General features: G+C 34.9%; 1 protein-coding gene and 1 pseudogene across 5 annotated transcripts in view; one reads left to right on the plus strand and one right to left on the minus strand.

The window, feature by feature from the left end:
• LOC127484939 (putative phosphoglycerate mutase 4) overlaps positions 1-6,657 on the plus strand; it is a 33,344-nt pseudogene extending 26,687 nt beyond the window's left edge.
• The window catches only part of PCDH11X (protocadherin 11 X-linked), a 751,842-nt gene that overhangs the window by 255,348 nt on the left and 473,723 nt on the right, over positions 1-22,771 (minus strand). The window lies entirely within an intron of this gene.

A 22,771-nucleotide genomic window follows, 5' to 3' on the forward strand; every position in this document is an offset into this window, starting at 1 on the left:
AGCTTTAACACATTAGGCCACAATGCCAGTCCCCTCCCCCCACCACACACACACACCAGACTCACTTTATATCTAAGGAGACACATAGATTGGACATGAAAGAATGGGGAAAGATATTCCATGCAAATAGTAATCAAAAGAGAGTAGAGATGGCTATAGTAATATCAAGAAAATAGATTTCATACTAAAAACTGTTACAAGAAACAAAGGCATTATATATTGATGAAGATCAATTCATCAGTAATATGTAGTTATTATAAATATATGAAGATACTTCAAAAAGTTTTTGTAAAATGGAATTAAAATGTAAGCTTTTATAGGTGCAAAAATTTTTTAAATCCATGTATATAAGAGGGTCTCCAAAGAGTTTATGAAAACACATATTATGAAAAAAACCATATATGCATCATATATTAAATACATACCAAACATCAGAGCTCCTAAACATATGAAACAAACACCAGCAGAATTGGAGAGAAACATAGGCGGCTCTATAAAAATAGTAAGAGACTTCAATGTCTCACCTTCAATAATGCATAGAAGTATCAGAAAGAGCATCAATAAGAAAACATAGGGTTTCAACAACACTAAAGATCCAATGGACCTACCAGACCTGTACTTAACACCCCACACAACAGCAGCAGAGTGCATATTGTTCTCCAAGTACACATGGAAAAATTTCCAGGATAGACCATATACTTTACCACAACACAAATCTGAAAAACTTTAATAAGACTGAAGTAAAATAAAACATCTTTTGCAACCATAATGAGATGAAACTTGACCAAAGAAAAAGAACAACTTGAAAATTCATAAATAGGTGGAAGATAACATACTATTAAACAACTATTGGTCAAAGAAAAAATTACAAGGGAAATAACAAAATATTTTGAGACAAATGAAAATGAAAACATAACATACAAAACCTTAGGAGATACAGAAAAAAAAGTGCTAAGAGGGAATCAGATTGCTTTAAATGATTACATTTAAAAGAAGAAAGATACCAAAGCCATAATCAAAATTTACACCTTAAAGAACTAGAGAAAGGACAGGCTAACTCCAAGGAAAGCAGAAAATGGGAAAAATAAAGATTGAGCACAGATAAACAAAATAGAAAATAGGAAAAAAAAATTAGGAAAATTATAGGGATTTATAAAAAAAATTATTTGAAAGGTAGAGAGACAAAAAGAGAGGTTAAGACAAAGATCTCCCATCCACTGATTCACTCCTCAAATGTTTGTAACAGCTGGGGCTAGGCCAGACCAAAGCAAAGAGCTGAGACCTCAGTGTGAGTCTGCCATATCAGGGATAGGGACTGAACTACTTGAGCCCATCACCTGCTACCTCCCAGGATGTGCATTAGCAGGAAGCTGGAAGGGAGAGCAGAATTGGGACTTGACTCTAAGCACTCCAGTATAGGATGTGGGTGCCACAAGCAGTGATTTAAGTACCGTACCAAATGCCTTCCTGAGATACATAAAATTTTTATGCAGCTTACTAAGAAATAAGAGTCAAATAACTAATATCAGAACTGAAAAAGGGAATATTACAATCAATTTACATAAGTAAGAAAAATTATGGGTATTATGAACTATGTCAAAAACTTAGGCAACATATATGAAATAGACAAATTCCTAGAAACATACAACCTACAGAGACTGAATCTTGAAAAAATAGAAAATTAGGACCAATTTATAATTAGTAAGGAGGTTGAATCAGTAATCAAAATCTTCCCAACAAAGAAAATCCAGGACCTGATGGCTTTACGGGTGAAGTTTGTTGAACATTTAAAGAAGCATAAATACCAATCAACAAACTCTTCCAAAAATGTGAAGGCAAGGGCTCACTTTCCAAATAATTCTATATATTCTTTGTTATTCTGATAACAAACCCAGACCAAGACAGTAAAAGGAAAGAAAACTAGGGACAGATGCAGCACAGCAGGTTAAGTCTACCCTTGGAATGCCCAAATCCCATACTGCTGTGCTTGTTTGATTCCCGGCTACTCCATACTTCTGATCTAGCTTCCTGCTAATGCACATGATGGTCCAGGTGTTTGCGCCCCTGCCATCCATGTTGTAGACCCAGGCAGAATTCCTGGCTCCTGGTTTCAGCCTGGCCCAACCCAGGCATCTGGAGAATAAATTAGCAGATGGAAGATCTCTCCCTCTCCCTCTCTCTGTCATTCTGTCTTTCAAATAGATAAATAAATCTTTAAAAAAGGAAGTTAAGAAAGCCACATAGCAATATCCCTAATGGAACTCCTCAGCAAAATACTGTCAAATAAAATTCAGAACTCAACAGCATATTAAAGGGAGTACACCCCCAGACCAATTAGGAATTATTCTTGGAATGCAAAAATGGCTTCATCATTCAAAAATTAATCAACAGAACATGAATACTAACAGAATTAAAAGAATAATAGACCCTATCAATTGATAAAGAAAAAGCATTGAATGAAATTCAACATTCATGGGGAAGCACTCAATCAAGTAGAAATAGAAGGAAACTACCTCAGGTTTATGAGGTCATGTATGAAAAGTCTTCAGATAACATCATACTCAATGGGGAATGTCTGCAAGCTTTCTCTGTGAGATTAGTAATAACATAGAGGTGGCCACTTCCAACTCTCCTATTCAACAGAGTACTGAAAGTCCTAGTCAGAGCAACTAGGCAAGGAAAAGGAGTAAAAATCATCCAAATTAAAAATGGAAACATAATTACCTCTGCACAATTTATGATTTTTATATGTAGAAAATCTTAAATATTGCACACAAAAAACTGTAAGGACTAATAAACAAATTCAGTAATGGTATAGGATAAAAAAATCAATACCCCAAATCAATAGAGTAACTGAACAAAAACAATGAACAATACTAAAAAAAAATTAAGAAAATTCTATTGCAATAGTATCAAAACAACATTCACATAGAAATTTAACCAAGGAGGTGTAAGGATTGCACATTGAAAACTACAAAACTTCTCTGAAAGAAATTTAAAAAGATACAAATAAGTGGAAAGACATTCCATGTCACAGACCAAAAGATATTGTTAATGTTTCCATACTTCCTAAGCAATACACATATTCAATGCAACACCTATCAAAATCTCCATGTTATTTTTTATAGAAATTGAAAAATCCATCCTAAAATTCACACTGAATACCAAGGATCCTGAAATAGCCAAATTAATATTTAAAAGAAGAATATTTTAGGAAATCTCACACTTTCTGTTTTCCAAACTTACTACAAATGTACAACGATCAAAACAAAAGCAAAAACAAAAGCAAAATATTGTGATATTACCATAAAGACAAAATTATAGCAATAGAATAAAGAGCTCAGAAATAAATCTTGCATATATTTATGTGGCAGAAGAATCCCAAATGTTCATTGACAGATAAATGGATAAACAAAATGTGGTACAGGCATACAATGAAATGTGATCCTACCTTGACAAGGAAGGAAATTCTGACATATGCTACGATATGGATGAGCCTTGTGGATATAATCAAGTGAAATAAGCTTGTCACCAAAAGCAAATGCCATATGAGTCCACCTATATGAGGTAACTACAGTCATCAAATTCATAGTGGCACAAAGTATAATGATGTTTGCCAGGGGACTGGGAAAGGAGGAAACTGGGGCATCATTATTCAGTAGATACAGAGTTTCAATTTTACAACCTGAAGAGTGTTCTGGATATGGGTGACGCTGATGGCTGCACAAGGTGATGTAGTTAATACCACTGAACCATATACTTTAAAATAACTAAGGTAGTAATTTTTTTGTTATTTGTATTATACAAAAATTTTAAAAAAGGTAACAATTGGATATTCTAAGTGTACAGAGAAGAGAAGGCAGTATGAAATGGGAACAGGAAAAAACATAAATACCTGATAAATCAGGAACTTTATAGAACGTTTGAACCGACAAAAGACAATAGAGTTTGATAATCACTGGTTTCCTCTAAGCATATAGAATCAGGTACATTGTAAAAGATAATTCCAGGTTGCAAGAAGTTAAAGAGCTGACATGTTATGAAAGCAGTTATAAAATGGTCTTTTAAGTAGTTTGTAGGAAAAGAAAGTGAAGAATTCTGGCAAATGTCTGAAGGGAAAGCAAAATTTAAGATATGTAGAGTGTTTTATTTTCTTCTAAAATAATGGAAACCTGATAATACATAGATATACAGGAAGACAAAACAGAGAAATAGCAATGATGCAAGACAGGGGGGAATTTAAATGAGAGACATACATATTCCTCAAAGATATGAATAAAAATACAGTGAACAGAATGATTCAGAAATATTGGAAGTGTAAAGATTAAAAACAAGGTTGAATTATTATGTTTTAAGATTTTTTAATTTAGTTCTTTGAGAGGCAGAGTTACAGACAGAGAGAGGGAGAGACAGAGAGAAAAGTCGTCCATCCACTGGTTCACTCCTCAAATGGCTGCAACTGCAGAAGCTGGGCAATCTCCCTAAACAAATAATAGTTGAGATAATATCTGGAAAATTATGAATGGCATACGGTGGGACTAGGAGTTTGAAAAGAATGAGAATATTTTGAATCAATCTCTGAATATAATGTAATAAGAAATAGTAAGAGGACTAATAAAAATGTTGCCCAGAGGCACTAAGAACCCTGGTTTAGGTAGAAAATATGAACTAGTGGACATGCACAGGCAGCTTTCAAAAGTATGTTTTCCAGTAGTTCTTGGAAATCTGGGACCAGAAGAGTAATGACTTCTGTTTGCTGCATTCATTGGTTTTAATATGAATGACACCTTAGTAACTTAATGAAACCTACAGTGCTCAGAATAGTGCCTGAAGCATATAGACATTAAACAGATTTTATGGATTGATGAATGATGCAATGTCTTTTTAAATATGTATTACAAAAATAGTATCTATGTGTGTTAGTGTCTACAACTAAAGTGAATTGGTGAAATGTTAAAAAAGTAAAAATAAAAAGGGTTTTAAATATGCATTACAGAGTAGGAGATAAGCTTTTTTTTATAAAGCTGGATGGTTGGTTTTGCTTATATAAAAAGAAAACTTACAAAATAAAAGGAAGTAATACATTTCTATACTAAAGATATTAAAGTATCATCTTTGAAATGACTTATGTCAAATTTTTCTTCAGCTATATTTTTAAATAATTCCTCCAAACTGCAACTGCTTACCTGATTTATGGATATAAATTTTAGATAATACTAGTTCCTATAAATAACTATTATGTTTATCTCATGTGCAATATACTACACAAATTCAAAATAGTTTGAGTATTAGAATCTTCCAGCATTTCAAATGTTGTAGAAATAGAAATGATGCTATTACCCTAAAATAATTTTTCAGTGTAAGGGAAAAGCAACATCAGAAAAGAGAGAGATAAAGCTATATTTCACTTTCACAAAATGATAAAAGTACTGTACAAGCACTTCTATAAAAAGGAAACAATTCAAGTCAATATGGTTTTAAATGAGTTGTATTTTTAGCTTTATAAAATACTTCACATTTTTCATGTTCAGATAATTGTAAAAAATGATTTCTTATGGAGAAGAAAAAAGATGCTAGCAAACTTGATAGAAGGATTAATTTATGCTTAGACACATTGATTTGTTCACTCTCACAGACAACTCATGTTTTTTTAATTTATGTATTTGAGAGGGAGAGGAAGAGGACATGGGGGACAGGAGAGAGAGAGAGAGAAAAAGTTAGTTCACATTGAGTAGATCATCTTCCACAGGCCTAAAATTGTGGGGCTCACCTAGGTATGACGACAAGAACTGGGAATACAATCCAGATCTCCCATTTGGGTGGCAGGAAGCCAACTACTTGAGCCATCACTACTACCTCCTGAGATCTGCATTAGTAGGAAAGTTAATTAGGAACTGGAAGCAGATATTGAACCAGGGACTCCAATGTGTGATGTGGGAGTCTTAACCAGAGTCTTTACTTCTAGGCTAAATGTCTACCTTGACAACACTTTTTTTTTTTTTTAATTTAGGCAACCACTTCAGTAGCTGGAACAACCATGACCTGATCCTGGAAGATGATTCTAAGATGAAACATCACAGACAGGTATGAATTTAATATCTGCTTCACCTCAGAGCAATTTGGATCCTCTGGACAATGCTGGATTATTGACAAGATGTAGCTGCCAGTAGTGAGAACTTGGCACCTCAGTGAGTGGTAGTGTCAGGGTCTGACTGGCCTCAATAAGGCAGAAACTGCTGCCAAGCATGGTAAGACCAGGGAAAAATTTGGAGGTGGATGTCCTAACACCTCTGATGGAGCTCAACCATCCCTTGTAAGCAACCTCAGTAAGGATTGCAGATATGCAGCCATCACTGAAGATCTTAAGGACACTGCCACCACATCTCTGCCCTTTTGGAATGAACAAACAGCTCTCCAGTCCAAGTAGGGAAAACAGACACTGACTGCAACCCAGGCAGTAGTCTTCAGGCCATTGTCAAGCATCCAGAAGGTCTGTCTGAAGAGGCTGTCACGGAGCTGAATCTGTCAGCAGATATTCACATTGTCCTTGAATTGGACAAGAATCAAAGTCTATCAAGCTCATGCATTTCCTGGGGGATGAAGAGACTGTGTAAAGCTATATAAGCTTTGACTGCTCAGAGAAAGGCTGAGAAGTGAAGGGGAGCTGCAGACTAGTATCTAAGGAACACCATCCCTGCCCACCATTCTTCTGCGCAGTCACACTGACTTCATCTGTAGGCATCTTAGGATCTGACAACTCATTTAAAAAGACACATGAAGTAGCTGCTCAGTCCGAAGCATGAGGATCGACATAACTATGTTTTTTAATGGGCCAATACTGTTTTTTAAGAAACACTTATTACGTTAATAGAAGCCTCAAATACTTCTACAAGCATCGGTATTTTATCTATGACATTCTATCTATAATAGAATAATTCTGCTTATGTGACGTTCTTAGATAATAGTTTTGTTTGCTTGTTTTAGTAAGATCTGGTTACCATACAAATAGCTCAAAATGTAATGATGAAGAGATAGCTAGATTTCATAAGCTTGCAGACACTGAATTATGCATACTTTAGTTCATTTGCTGGCTCTGTATGTCTTTGATAGCAGAACCAATCAAATCTATTGTGTCATGAAAAGGATCAGACGTTAAGTCAGGTGAAAACACTGATTTTTGATCCACTGGATTTTATCATAGAGATGTGAACTTTGCTTTAAACTAAAGGTTAAATTCTATTAGTCTGTGTTTATTGTACTGTGTAAGAAATTGAATAAGACAATCCAAGCTGTTTATTCTGTATATGTACCAAGGGACACATTTATCCTTAATTGTTGTGAGAAATCTATTTAGATGTTTTAAGCTAATGTAGTACCCTATAGACTTTTAATTACAGTTGGTTCTCACACTGCTTTCACTTTCCTTCTGATCAATAAGTCTAAATAATGAGATACAAAATTTTACTGTATTAATCTTCATCACAAATAACTTATCCCCCTAAATATCTCAAAAGGTGGAACTAACTCTCATACGAAGAAAGTAGGTTTGTCCACATTCATTCCCAAACAAATCATATATATTCTATATATATTTATATGTATGTATATGTATATTTCCCTAACAAAGGGCACTTAACCTAAAAGAACACAAATGAGATGAGATAAAAAATAGCAATGCTTGCCCCAGGCATGAGGCACCACTACTGAACGATACGTCACAATCAATTTCTGGGGAAACTGTACACTACAGCTACTGCCTTCTGATGACAGCTTTTCACATGAATCAGATTATAAGGCTGAAGGACTGCAGGTTAGTGAGGATTGATGAAACAGTAAACGCCCTTGCTTTGTTTAAGACGATCCTGCCTGAAGTATAAACTTCTTTTAAAACTAATAGCAGGTCCCCTAGGAGTAGAATTTGTAATGAAGAAATATAAAAACTTGGGGCTGGCGCTGTGGCTTAGTAGATAAAATTGCTGCCTGCAGTGCCAGCATCCCTTATGGGTGCCAGTTCGAATCGCGACTGCTCCACTTCCAATCCAGCTCTCTGCTATGGCCTGGGAAAGCAGTAGAAGATGGATCCCTGCACCTATCTGAGAGACCTAGAAGAAGCTCCTGGCTCCTGGCTACGGATCAGCCCAGCTCTGGCCATTGTGGCTATTTGGGAAGTGAACCATGGGTTATATGAAGAGCAAAAGAAATATACAATAATCAAATTCCTGTGCCAGAATGAAGTCCAGCAGGGCAAAAAAGAAAACAAAAAGAGATTGAACAAGCTACCAGAAGAACTGTAACATTTTTTTCACGAAATATTTTTTCACGGCCGGCGCTGTGGCTCACTTGCCTAATCCTCTGCCTGTGGCGCTGGCACCCTGGTTCTAGTACCAGTTGGGGCTCCAGGTACTAGTCCCGGTTGCTCCTCTTCCAGTCTAGCTCTCTGCTGTGGCCCGGGAAGGCATTGGAGGATGGCCCAAGTGCTTGGGTTCCTGCACCCAAATGGGAGACCAGGAGGAAGCACCTGGTTCCTGGCTTCGGATCAGCGCAGCGCTGGCCATGGCGGCCATTAGGGGAGTGAACCAACAGAAGGAAGACCTCTCTCTCTCACTGTCTAACTCTGCCTGGCAAAATATGAAAAAAAATTTTTTCACAAAAATCTGTAAAATAGAAATCTAGGACCTAAAAGAAACTGAATTTGACCATGCCAAAGGACATTCTGCCTTAAATGAATTCACACTTTGAACATCTTTGTGTTTTCAATAACAATAAAGTTATTTTCTTCTCACCATTATATTTGTAGCATATAACATACCTAAAAGCTTTTGCTGAACACATGAATGTGTACACTAAGAGGATGTATTTTTTACTTGTTGAACATTATGGTTAGTAGTGATTTAAGCCTGTGATAACAAAGTTGAAATTATGTTATTGCAAAAATTATAGGAAAAAAAGAAAGGAAAGAGAGGTGATTGAGGGAGAGAGGGAGAAAGGGAAGTATGATTATCTTCTGAGAATTGTATCTATGAAAAACACGAGATCTGTTCTTTTTATATCAATAAACATTAAAGAAGATGTTATAGAATCTTTCTCTACTCCATTATCTTCAATTATCATCTTTATCCAATACTATTCAATTATTTATCTCCAGCCCACTCGGACATCTTGTAATAGTTTTCTATCACTATAATGAAATAGAGACAACTAACTTCATAAAAGAAAAAGTTGGTTTGGCTTACAGTTTTGGCAGTTCAAGTAGAAGTTTGTGTGGCCCCATTGGTTTGGCCCACTGGTAAGGGCAACATATTGAAAAGGCATAGCATGTGTGGAGTAGGGGTCACATGGTGAGCTAGGAAGCAGAGAGCATGATCTGGTCCAAGCTTAAGCTTTTATAACCAGCCCTCTCAGGAGAATTATCATCTGAAAGCTTGCTCCCAATAACCTAAAGAACTCCCACTGTGCCCTTCTCTTAAATCCCATAATTGGATTAAGCTTTTACTCTCTGTACATTTAACTTATGCAGGTGGGGTTTAAATATCTGCATGAGTTCAAGAGCCAAAACCATACAATGTCTCTTTTGAGACTTAGTTCTATATTTTTTCCATCTATGTACTGGAGATCTCCAACTGACGCTCATAGACTTCAAAATCACCATTCAAAAAGTACATATTGCACTTCCCTCATTCTTCACATATTTTCTGCTGTAAATCTCTTGAGGTTCCCTGCCCTTGACACCATACAAAAGACATCAGCAATTCTTGTCCATTTTGCCCTCTGAATATGCCCTAAGTTTTTCCCTTTCCCCACCTTCCAGGCCTCTTGTTTATTTCCACTATTATTGATTGTATCAAAAGTATATGTGCAAGTTAAAAAAAAGATAAAATACATCCCTGAAAAATAAATTTCAACATCTTCAATTCTCTTAAGCATTTACAAGTTGGCTAAAGGTGGCTGGTGCTGTGGCATGGTAGGCTACACCTCTGCCTGTGGCGCCACATCCATGTGGGTGCTGGTTCATGTCCTGCTGCTCCTCTTCTGATCCAGCTCTCTGCTAGTGGCCTGGGAAAGCAGTGGAAGATGGCCCAAGTGCTTGTGCCCCTAAACCCACATGAAATACCCAGAGGAGGCTCCTGGAAGACTTTGTCTCTCCCTCTGTCTGTCACTCTACCTCTCAAATAAATAAATAAATCTTTAAAAAACAGAGAGAGAAGTGTCATCTTTCTTAAAAAAAAAAAAAAAACAGCAGGCTGAAGACTTAACGGCTGCAAAATAAGGAAAAATAGATTTTTAAAGAATGAGATTGATAGAAATGATATCGGATATCTTAATCTGTTCAAGCTGCTATAATAAAATACCACACACCGGGTAGCTTGTAAACAAAAAAAATTATCTCTCACGTTTTTGGGTATTGGTGCCCATATGGGATGCTGGCACTGCAGACTGCTGCTTTACTCAATATACCACAGTGTGGCCCCCTAGGGCTCTTTCATAAAGGCACTAATCTCATTCACTAAGGCTCTGTACTCATGGCTCAATCACTGTGAGGAGTCAGATGGGTTAATAGGCAGTCAAGGTGGTCCCAGTGGACTCTGGGGTGTAGAGTGCTTGCTTCCCCCAAGGGTTGTCTCTTAGCAAGGACAGAAGTGCCTACCGCCCCACTTCGTGAGAGCTTCCAAATTTTCCATAAGAATACCAAGGGAGTGGTGATTTCTGCTGAGCTCACAGTTTATTGTGAAAACAAGTTACCTATCCCACCCTCTGGATGGTTTTTGTTTTATCAGGAACGAGCCAGATAGGAAAAAGGATTGTAAATCGGGTCCTCTGATGGGTTTTGTACCCACCTAGTAACTGAATGCCAATCTGTCAAGATTTTTTTTTTCTTCGAAATTGTACTTAAAAAAAGCCTGGTATCTTTTGGGTTTGCTTTTCTTGCAGCCCCCCTCCATGCCACTCTGGCTGGAGGTCTCTGTCTCTAATAAATCTTGCTTTTAAACCTTTAAATCTTGCTTTTCTCTTTGCCTTGTCCACTTAGAAATTCTTCTTCCACGTGAGACCAAGAACAGAGGTAATAATAATTTCTCTGCCACCGTTTTCCTGTAACAACACTAATCTCATTCTTTAAGGCTCTGTCTTTATGACCTAATCACCATCTGAAGGCCCTGCTTCATAATTTTACAACCTGAGGGCTGAGCATTTCAACATAGAAATTTTGAGGAGACCCAAATATTCAGACCATAGCATAGGGTGACAGGAGTACCAGATTATTTTTTCCAGATTGCATAACTAAGATAAAGAATTACATCCTCAGTTATAGAATCCTGTTTCTTAATTTTGCTAGTCACATGCAACTGCATTTTTCAAATAAAGCAAGATAAAAGGCAGGAATTCATTAAGTGGGCTGGAGGGAGAGTAGAGTGGGAAGTATCCCTAAGTTCCTAAATCTGTATATATGAAGTTTGTTTCCCTTAAGAGTTAAATAAATAAGTAAATAAATAAATAAATAACATTCAAAAAAGGAAAAACCAGAAATTCTAAATAATGGCCTACTTTTTCATTTTTAAAAGAAATCTTACTTTTGGTGATTCACTTAACAACAACAAAGACTATTTTCCATGGAGCACTGAAGTAAGTTTTTGAACTTTCATCCTTCTTGAATCTGCTTTTAGGACTGCATACTTAACTGCATTTTTGCTGTTCCAGAGGAACCATGGTCTCCATAAGTCAGAGCATTTCCTGCTGCCTTTTACAGTGCCAATCTCCAGTATGGTTTGTGGATCACCAAGAGTGAGCATCTTTATGTGGACCATCTGCTGAGAATAGCAATTGCTATTGAAAGATGATATTCACTTTACACAGATACCTAGGGAACAGACATGGTCTGAGACCCTGTTCTGAAGATCACAGTAATTCCTTAGTAAGGTACTCTGTTCCACATTCCTTAATAGTTTACCGGCTATATTTCCCTTAGTAGGGCTAAAAGAGATATGATTTAAGCTTCTTAATTTTTTTCTTCATTGATTATGGAAACGATACTGGAATGGTAATAAAATAAACAAATGCCAATACCTCATTTGTAAAAAACATCTTCCCCCAACTGAGCAAACTTGTTTTCTATTTTCACTCGTGCTATTATATTTGTTGTTTATTGTATCAACAGCCAAGTACTATGCATTGGTTTTTAATTTTATTATTGCAAAGTGATTCTACTATAAATTATTTTGTAACTATAGGGGAAATATTTTGAAGTTATTCACTTAATAGTTTTAAAGCTGGAGATAAATAGTTAACTTAATGGAATTTATATTACATATAGCCAGGCATATTAGAGCTAAATTTGGTATTTTTTTTTTCTTTAAATAATTTAGTATTAGGTAATTACATACCACATTTTTAGAGACATTAAACATTTTAATGTTGTTAATGGTTCCTTTTTTATAAAGTAATATAAATTGTAGTTTTTTACTGGCAAAGCAAGGCCAGTCTGTGAAGAAAGTAAATGAATTCCTAGTGCATCAAAGGGATAGAGAAAAATGATACAACTTTTGCTTTGCTCTCCAAATTATCTCCTAGGGTTCCCTCTAGGGTATAAAAGTTGACGCATTTACCAAGAGCATTGACATAGAAGGAGCTCCTAGTGGTCTAATCAAAAGAGACAACAGGAGTTATTCTCTCATTCTGTATGCACACTGCTTGGCCTGCTGAAATACGAGGCTATAGAAGTAGTAACACTTGGGTATATATAAAACAACATTGCGGGTGGTTTCTTTGAATTCACAATAATTATATGCAGATTTGATAAATAGTGTGTATTTACACAGTCTCAGGATCAGATAGGGCATTTTTTGGATGCCAATGATTAGTTACAAGCATGCAAAATGTACTGCCTCCATATCTTTCCAAATAGATCCTTAGGCGGCTAATGTTTGGTCTTGATAAACACTAGATATCTGTGAGCCAGATATAGAACACAGAATATGTACATTACATTATATGATATTTTCAAGCAATGCAAGAGTTCTCAAGAATTTACAATGACAATTTAACTCATTAATAAATAAGGAAATAATTATGCCACAATTAATATATTATTCTAATAAAAATATTAAGTATATTTTTAATTTGTAGCCTTCAAATATAGTAAAGAATTTTGGTTTGCTTTTTCATTATTTTTTTTAAGATTTATTTATTTGAAAGGCAGAGCTACAGAGAGGCAGAGGCAGAGAGAGAAGTCTTCCATCTGCTGGTTCATTCCCCAGATGGCTTCAATGGCCAGAGCTGTGCTGATCTGAAGCCAGGAACCAGGAGATTCTTCTGGATCTCTCAAGCAGGTGCAGAGGCTCGAGTACTTGGGCCATCCTCTACTGCTCTCCCAGGCCATAGCAGAGAGCTGGATTAGAAGTAGAGCAGCTGGGACTCGAACCCGTGTCCATGGGGGATGCTGGCACTGCAGGCAGTGGCACAGTGCCAGCCCCACATTATTTTTAAAAAAGCAGATTCTCCTTCAACAACTTTTTTTTCTCTGAAAAATAATCAGCCTGGATTTTATCAGATACCAAGGGAGATAAAGATTACAAGAATAGCAGATCCTTTTAGAAAATGAAATCAATAAATATTACTAATTAAATAGAACTCTAATTACAGACTAGCATAAATGAGGACTATTTATTTCAGTGATTCTTTTTTGTTCACATCTTGCTGTTTCTCTTTCAGATAGATCTTCCGTTGCTATTTTATAAACCACACAAGAAAACCATTGTTATTATTTTATTGACTGAACTCACGTTTATCAAGGCTTTTATAACTCTACCATGCTGAATTTCTCTCGTTCACCAAGTATCTACTAATATTTGAGAATTTCTTTTTGGAGGTATAACTGCAGTGAATTTCAAATATTTTTTCTCTTTGACTATATGTAAGTCAACACCCACACTTCAAGATTAAAAAGAAATCTTACAATGAATCCTTTATGCCTGGTAATAATTTTAAGATATATTTAATTAATGAAGTAGTGTAATGGAGTAGAAAGAGCCTTTGGTTTTAAATTGAAAGTTCCAGTTCCAGGTGTAGTTCATGTATATGGGAGTAATTCAAATCTCATTTGGCATCAGTTTTCTCATCTGTCAAATGAGAAAGCTGGGAATATCATATGCTTCTATTATCCTTTCACATCTAAAATTTTATGGCTTCTCTAGGAGCATGTTAACTCTAGGCAAAGATCTCAATCCATTTAGGATGCCTGGTCACTTGATGAAGTACAAGAATAAGCTCTCTGTCTTCAAAACAGTATTTTTTATGGTATAAAGTAGAAAATCATGATGATAATAAATAACATTACTGTGTTGGTTGCAGGACAACTGGAAATAACTTACTCTCCAATAGAGAGTGTGGTCATATAGTCAGATTGAGTTATTCCCGTCAATTTTCCAGTGCTTAAAAATAGAAGTTTCCATTTAAACATTCCACAGCTATTCTTCATAATCTATATGATACTTTATAGGCGATGTCTGGGAGTGAAATGATGATCGCAAGGAACCATAACATCCTTTTAGTCAGCCAACGGGTGCTGTACAAATAAATCAGGGTGACTTGTACCCAACACTACAGGAGCTCAACTTCAAGCAGATTTGTCTAGGTGAAAGGAAAAATCAGACACAGTAAAGAATTGTGAAGGGATTTGAAAGAAAATGCATTTCAACTCATCCGTGACTCATACGATACTTGCAGTAAATGAGCAAGCAATGTTTAATCACTGAGTTAGAAAATTTGGCCTAAGCCCAGTGTACTCTATTCAAATGTTTAAGTAATATAATTAGTAATACACTATAAATAACACTGATAGCAGTGAAGATAAAATTGAGTTTAGCATAGATACAAATCTTAGACAATTACTCAATTTAATTTTATAGATAGGTAAAGAAATGGAAAGAAAATTTACCATTAAATGTGCTCCCTAAGTTTAGGTGATACAAAAATATTTTTAATTAAATAGAATATTTTTAGTTTACATGAAATGAAATTAAGTCATGCTTTAGGCAAATCTAGTCTAAGTTACTCTTGGACAAATTATTCTGCAGGTAAGGAATTTTGAAATTATCTGGGAACTGACATAAAAGTGCTTTACAGGATTAGAATTCAGTCAAAAATGGTTCAAAGGAAGTGAGTCCTGTAAAATAGAGGTAATTTTAGCTCTTGAAACAGATGTACCTGATTAAGGATAATTGTCTCTTAAGACTGAAAAACAATGGACCTGTGATCACAGTAAGTAAACATCTAGCTAAACAGAGGTTACTCAGAAGTTTGAAATCAACTCACAAGTTCTTTCATCTCTTTTGAATTGCAAAGTAGTCTATATAAGTTCAAAAGCTGCTAGCAGTAAAATGGAAAACCTAGAGAAACATTCCAATTTTTGTTATCTATCAGTACAGAAATATTTCATGACAAAAGAAGAGAATAATGAGTGATATGGGTGGAATTGATATGTTTTAAAGTATGGTAGCATAAAAATAAATATAGAAACAGAAAAATAGTCACATGTCTATAATTTTTACACACATCCTGATAATCAGTTCCTACTCATCTGTATTCAAAGTATAAATACACATCTACAGGAATTTAAATGAAGTATAATTTATTTTTAAAGTTAGGCAATAGCCAATGTTTTCGGACAGTGGTAAAACTATTATATAGACAAATACATTATATTTGTCAGACAGGATAGCATGTGGTTCCAAATAGTTATATAATGTATTTTTCAATTTTCAAATCACATTATCTAATTAACTCAATTTAAATCCACAAAATTGCATTTATACTCATTCAACAAATATCTAGTCAACATCTACTGTGCATTAGAAACTGTTCTGTGCAGTGAGGATATAGAAGTTAAGAAAAAAAAAAAAGAAGAAACAAAATAGAAGGGTGAATTTTGGCACAGGGGTTAAAATGCTGCTTGGGATGATGTTTACATTCCATTATCAGGAGTGTCTGGGTTGGAGTCCCAGCTCTGCTTCTATTTCCAGCCTCCTGCTAATGCACACCCTGGGAGGCAGAAGATGATGACTCAAGTGCTAAGGCCTCCACCATCCCATGGGAGACCAGGACTGAGTTCACTGTTCCTGGCTTTAGCTTGTTTCAGCCCTAACTATTGCAGACATATGGGGAGTGAAGTAGTGAATGGAAATTGTCTCTCTTTTTCACTGCCTGCCTGTTTCTCTCTCTCTCTCTCTCTAATTAATTAATTAATTAATTAATTAAAGTAAATAAATCGGGGCCACCGTTGTGGTCTAGCCGGTAAAGCCACCACCTGAGAAGCTGACATCCCATATGGGTGCCAGTTGGTGACCTGGCTGCTTCTCTTTGGATCCAGCTCCTGGATAATGCTCCTGGGAAAGCAGCAAAAGATGTGGGAGACCCAGATGGAGTTCCAGGCTCCTGGCTTCAGCCTGGCCTAGCCCTGGCTGTTGCAGTCATTTGGGGAGTGAACCAGCAGATGGACGATCCCTCTTTCTCTCTCTCTCTCTGTCTCTGCAAACTCTGCTTTCAAATAAATCAATAAGTCTTTAAACAATAAATAAGTTAAATAAATAAATAAAACATCTCAAATATGTAATCTGTTTGGTCCATAATCTAAAACATGATTTGTCTTCAAGAATAGCATTAAGGTTTCAAAACTACACCACATGGGAGAATGAGAAAAATTGATTCACAAATCAATTAAAGACCTTAATATTTTGAGGAATCCACTATGTTCACACTATAATATAGATAATTAGCTATAATATAGCTAATATAATATCTATAATATAGATAATTAGGTAAAGGATTTTTCTAAGAACATACACTTTGACTGAAGCCAGATTATACTTTAGGTTGAAAATGAGGATGCAGACTTGATCGTAAATCATCTAGGAGGCCAGAACCCTCAGCTGCAGGAGATGGAAATACGTTGTATCAAATTACATTGGTGACATCAACCTGGGGATAAATGGTTTAGACTGTTTCAGAAGGTCAACTGCCTTCCTTAACATGCAGGAGTACTTAGGAAATTAATTTCTATCAAAAAAAAAAAACCTCCTGTATTTTTTATTATGGTTCCAAGTATTCTTTATTTTCTACAGACTGTTTTCTTCTTTGCCTTCTGTTAGAATTTTTGTGGCATTAAAGGACCGAAAAGACTTCTTTATTAACTATTAATGCTATGGCTAGCATTCAATATTTCATTAAATCAAGCCATGTGCATATATAATTATATCTAATTGTACACATTTTCTTAAATCACTTACTGGGTTACTTTCCTATGAATAATTTACTTATATGATATTGATCAGTGTAACCTTTATTACTGGGAAAAACATAGCGTATGGCTGAACTTGAGCACATGCACAAATAGATGCACATATGCTAGAAAATGGGAACTCTATAAAGCAAGAAGCAGTTGTACTTCAATGTGCACTTAAGGATATGAAATGTAATTTTAAGCAAACATTAAAGCGTTGAAATATTATTTTAGTGTAAAAGATACATAATATGAGTAAATATTTCAAGTGAATTACTTGAAACTGAGTTCGGAAATCTGGTCCTTCATATCTGAAAATAACAGAAAATCAACATGATACTAATTAGAAATAATCATATTTTGCTGGACACTACACAAAATATTTCCTAAGGGAAAATATGCTACAGGTCATTTTTAAGGTTTGAGTACCTGTACAGAAAGATGTGTGTTGAAAACTGACAAAGCTGTGAATGAAAGCATTGTCTATTCACATAATATCTATGGCTGCTACCATAAGAATGGGCTGAAATAGTCTCCTTTCACTAGAATGAATTGTTGAAACTCAAATAAAAATCCAATCAAATTTTTTTCAATATATTACTATTGTGTTGGAAGCCAATACATACACACATTATTGTTAAAGGTTCACTGTAGCCTGCTACAAATGTCCATGTTTCAGTTAATCATATAATTCTATGTGTTACTGGTTAAATGTTAATACAAAATGTTGCTCTCTTAGAAGACAGTGAAGTTAGGTTCAGGTTCTTGGATCTTCCAGGTTTTATTTATATTATGGGAGGAGAAGATTTGGGAAAAGGAAATAATTTCACAGAGGATCTATATAGTAAGCACCTGAGTATTCTATTACTGCAACGTTTAAAGGATTATAAACCTTGAGGTGTAAAATAAGGCAAAGATGCTTTGCTCCAACAAATAACCCATGAATCCCCATCTGAGTTGCTCACTGACATTAAACAGACATTTCTATTTTACAGAATGATATGACTGACTGATAAGAATTCTGTGACCTTTCCTTTTCCTCTTTCTTTCTTCCACAACAAAAATGGTCTACTTCAAAATGTCATGGACGGTTTAAGAACTTAATCTTGAATCTGCCATACGAGTTGATAGATTCATTACCAATATAGTATCAGCAGTCTTTAAAGTACATGCAAGAATCCTATCTGTATCTGTTGCTTAAATTAAACAAAGGAAAAGTCCAAAAACTATCATTGAAAGTAAAAAATGACAATATTTTATCTTGACAATGGAGTTATATGTATTTTCCTTAGATTTAAACATTCTAAAATATATATTAGCTACTCCAAACATTAGAAGCTAGTGATTTTAGAAGAAAAAAAATATATTTCAGGTACTAACATTTTGATACTATCCTAGCATGTGCTTGGGAGTGGTTAATTAACTATCAGTACCACATGTAATGTGTTCACACATTCTGAAATATACTGAAAGAGTTTAATGAATTGCAGAGTAAATCCAAAGGACAGATGTAAATGACAAATAGCATGTTGAACTCGTACATTGTGGGAAAGAAGATACTTATCAAGACTAGGACCTTAATTTGGAAAACAATTCTCTTTTTTGAAGATGTCTTCTCTGACTACTATAGTTCTTGAAACTAATAAGAATTAAAAATTATAAATTAACAGCATTCTGGAGTTAATAAAATCTCTTTATTCTTTAAAACATTTCTTCAAATATTTTAAGGAATCCTCTCATACATTTATTATGTTGAGAATATATTTAAAATTTTTTTATTTATATAGAGGGAACACATTTTATGTATTTCTTATATAATGTTGAGCATAATGATTCTTCCCACCCTTCCCTTCTTCCCTCCCTCCCCTCATTCACTCTCACCCTCCTTCCCACTTCCTTTCTTATTTTTCTTTTAATTTTTACAATGACACACCTTGAATTTATTTTATAATCACAAGCTTAACACTTCCACTAAGTAAAGCATACAATAAGTTGTCAGTAGAAATATACTTGGAGTCAGTGGGAAAAATGGCTTAAAGCTTTCATATCCTAAATGAGTTTTTCTGTGGTTTTATCTTTGTAATCTCTGCAAATTTATTATTTCCCAGCCAGTAAAAACTGCAATGTAAAAGAAGCACACAATCAGCTTCCCTGTATCAAACTCAAAGTGGATTTTGATTATATGTTTACATGCCCTGTTTGTATGTGATAGCAGCTGGAGTTCAATTCAGTCCTGGTACTAAAAAGCAAGTAACCCAGATACAGCAGTAAAATCATACACCAAACTGAAATGATACACATTTCTTCCCACACTCTTTGGTGCTCTTCCATTAAGTTTGTATGTATCTTCATATTCCTTATTGTTTGATTAATCAGATTTATTAACTCCCTGTCCTTTCCATACAAAGTTATCTGGAAAATGGGCTGTGCAGGAATGCTTTTTTTTTCATTTTCGATTCTCTTTATATACAGTTTAGCATACATTAAGTAAAGATTTCAACAGTTTGTTCCCACACAGAAACATAAAGTGAAAAATAATAGATGATTTTTTAAATGATGATGAAATCAGATCAGACCTATTGTCATGTTTAATCCCAGTGAGAGTCAAGTTGGGAATTGATAATTTCTTTCTTTTTTTTTTTTTTACAGAAGATCAGGAAATGCTTTTACACATTAAAAATGAGACAGCTATTTGAGTTTCAAAGATAGGTATCTAGACCCAACCCAACTTTAGCAAACAGTCTTCATCACAAATTATACTTAAATATTAAATTTCATTAGCGATAGTCACAATTGGCCAACTGTTTATTCTGGATCTTCAGATTACCAACTAAAGAGTATAAAATGGAATAATTCAATAACCTATCACAGAAGATAAATGGAATAATATAATTATCTTCATATGTTTTTATTCAATTTTTAATTTCTTATCAAGTTAAATTAACTCAAATTAGTAGCTTTGGTCAGCATCCCAGTAATTAGGATTATAGGTAAAGCAAATTACACATTTGAAAATTAGTTTGGAACACCTGCATTTCAGGACATCAACCAATATGGCCCAGCACTTACGGCAGATTATTTTACAGAACAGACATTAACAATTTGTTTTTTCTCATGAGTATTTCCATGTTTAATTGTTTCTACTTGTCTATGCCACTTAAAGAACAATATTATGTTGTATAAAATTGAGTAGTGGGCTCACAAATATTTTTTCCAATCTCATCAATATGATTGTGTGCTTCTACTTGTTTTTACAGAGATGTCTTTCTGTCCTCAGGCTCAAATTACTCAATTTAAAAAAAAGAAACATTGTGACAATCCTCCACAGCTGCAAATTTTCCACTTTTCTATCCCAAAATAAATTATCAATATAGAAGATAGCTTAAATTCTCTAAAATGGTACAATCATTTATTAAATTTAACTAAGAAACAAGAAATTAATGGTATATTAGTTATTTGAATAAAGCTTCCATAAAAAAACATTCACTGCTTTATTGTTTCATTTGAAGGGGTGATTTAACTTTAAATACAAGACTTAGACATTTTAATTGTGCCTTCTTTGTGTGAATTTTTTTATTTTAAAACATATTGAAGCATATCTCCATATTTATTATTATTAAATATGGTAATGTAGACCTAAGAGGGGACAATGTAATGTAGAAGTTAAGAATATACTTAATCAAAAAAAACCTGTGTACTTTAGAAAGTGTTTTTGTACTCATCAAGCCTTGTTTTCCTCATCTCTTTGTATACGTATGTATTTGTTTAATTTATATATGCACATTCTGAAGGGATTTTTGTTTCTATGCTTTTTTTAAAAATTTTTATTTATTTGACAGGTAGAGTTATAGACAGTGAGAGAGAGAGACAGAGAGAAAGGTCTTCCTTCCATTGGTTCACTCCCCAAATGGCCTCTACGGCCAGCGCTGCGCTGATCCAAAGCCAGGAGCCAGGTGCTTCTTCTGGTCTCCCATGTGGGTGCAGGCGCCCAAGCACTTGGGCCATCCTCCACTGCCTTCCCAGGCCACATCAGAGAGTTGGACTGGAAGAGGAGCAACCGGGACTAGAACCAGCGCCCATATGGGATGTCGGCACCATAGGTGGAGGAATAACCTAGTGTGCCATGGCGCCAGCTCTGTTTCTATGCTTTTAATTGTGTCGTTGTTCCTTAGTGTGGTTCCTCGAACAAATAAACACTATAAATAACAGGTATGTATAATGTGTGTATATACATACATATATATATAGTCATTCAAGTTGCCCACAGTAAATCATCATCTTTTATTCATTAACCCATACTTAATCACTTTAAGATTCCCTAAAGATGTTGTCTCTGGAATCTAAACCTGGTTATATCAATTAATATCTAGGAACTTACTTTAATTAGGTTGACTTGCTTCTTCCTCCATTATTTGGTAGACCTTTATGTCAATACATATGGCTGTCATATATTTTATTCACATTGTATCATATCTTTACGTTGTCATGCTTTCTTTCTTGATTATGAACTTCCCTACAGCTGGAGCCTTGTCTTATTGGGTTCTGTAAGCCAGGGCCAATAAGTGCTTTAAGGATATTCAATAAATTTTGGGTGAAGAAATGACCTATGAATGTCAACATGTTTTTCTCAGTGGTATTAAGGAGAAAAATGTAATGATTTCTCTGAAAAACTAATGGAATGTCCAAAACCGTAAGTCTATTAACTTTTCAGAGCAGTAAGAGCTCATATTTACTTATTGTCAGTCACTATAAACCAAGTGCTATACATAGAACTTGTGGAAATTTTCAACATGTCAATGGTACAAGACATTGGGAACTTGGAGAACATGGTGACAGGTTCCTAGTTAACAAATGCAAATTTCTTACCTTAAAAGATAAATTTGAAATAATATCACCTGTATGATGGACACAATAGCCTCAGTGTTCCAGCTATCTCCAGTCACTTTAGCCATAGATGTTTCTACTATGCACTGTCAAATATGTTATAGTTCAAATAGGATCAAATTTATTAATTTTACAAAGGCTGAGGAACTTCATATCTCCGTTTATTTTTGGAGAAACCTATGGTCACCTGGGGTAGGACATCAGTATTTTAAGTCTGTAGATCCCTCCACACCATGATATAAATCTGGGAGATGACACTGTCAGGTATTACATCCAAAACTGTGTTGTATGAGTTGTTTGGTTGGATTGAGTTAATGAGCCCACAGACTTGTGACTATTTTCTTAACACAAGTTATGCTGAATATTTTACTATGAACTAACTGGATCAAAACCTTACTAGAAGAGACTCAACTACAAAGGGATAAGTGTGTTATTGAAATTTTCATGCATTGTACACCTCATAACTGTGATAAGTATTTGGAAACTTAGAAGAATTTGAGAGAATGTGAGGTAGGGTTACTGTCACAAAATACATTTTCCACTGTATACATATCAAAAGTTAATGAATTCATAGCTCAACCAGAAAACATCATAGCAAAAATCATTAAAAATCATATA

Source organism: Oryctolagus cuniculus, chromosome X, assembly GCF_051225735.1.
Source record: "Oryctolagus cuniculus isolate XC-2025 breed Fujian yellow rabbit chromosome X, ASM5122573v1, whole genome shotgun sequence".
NCBI lineage: Eukaryota > Metazoa > Chordata > Mammalia > Lagomorpha > Leporidae > Oryctolagus > Oryctolagus cuniculus.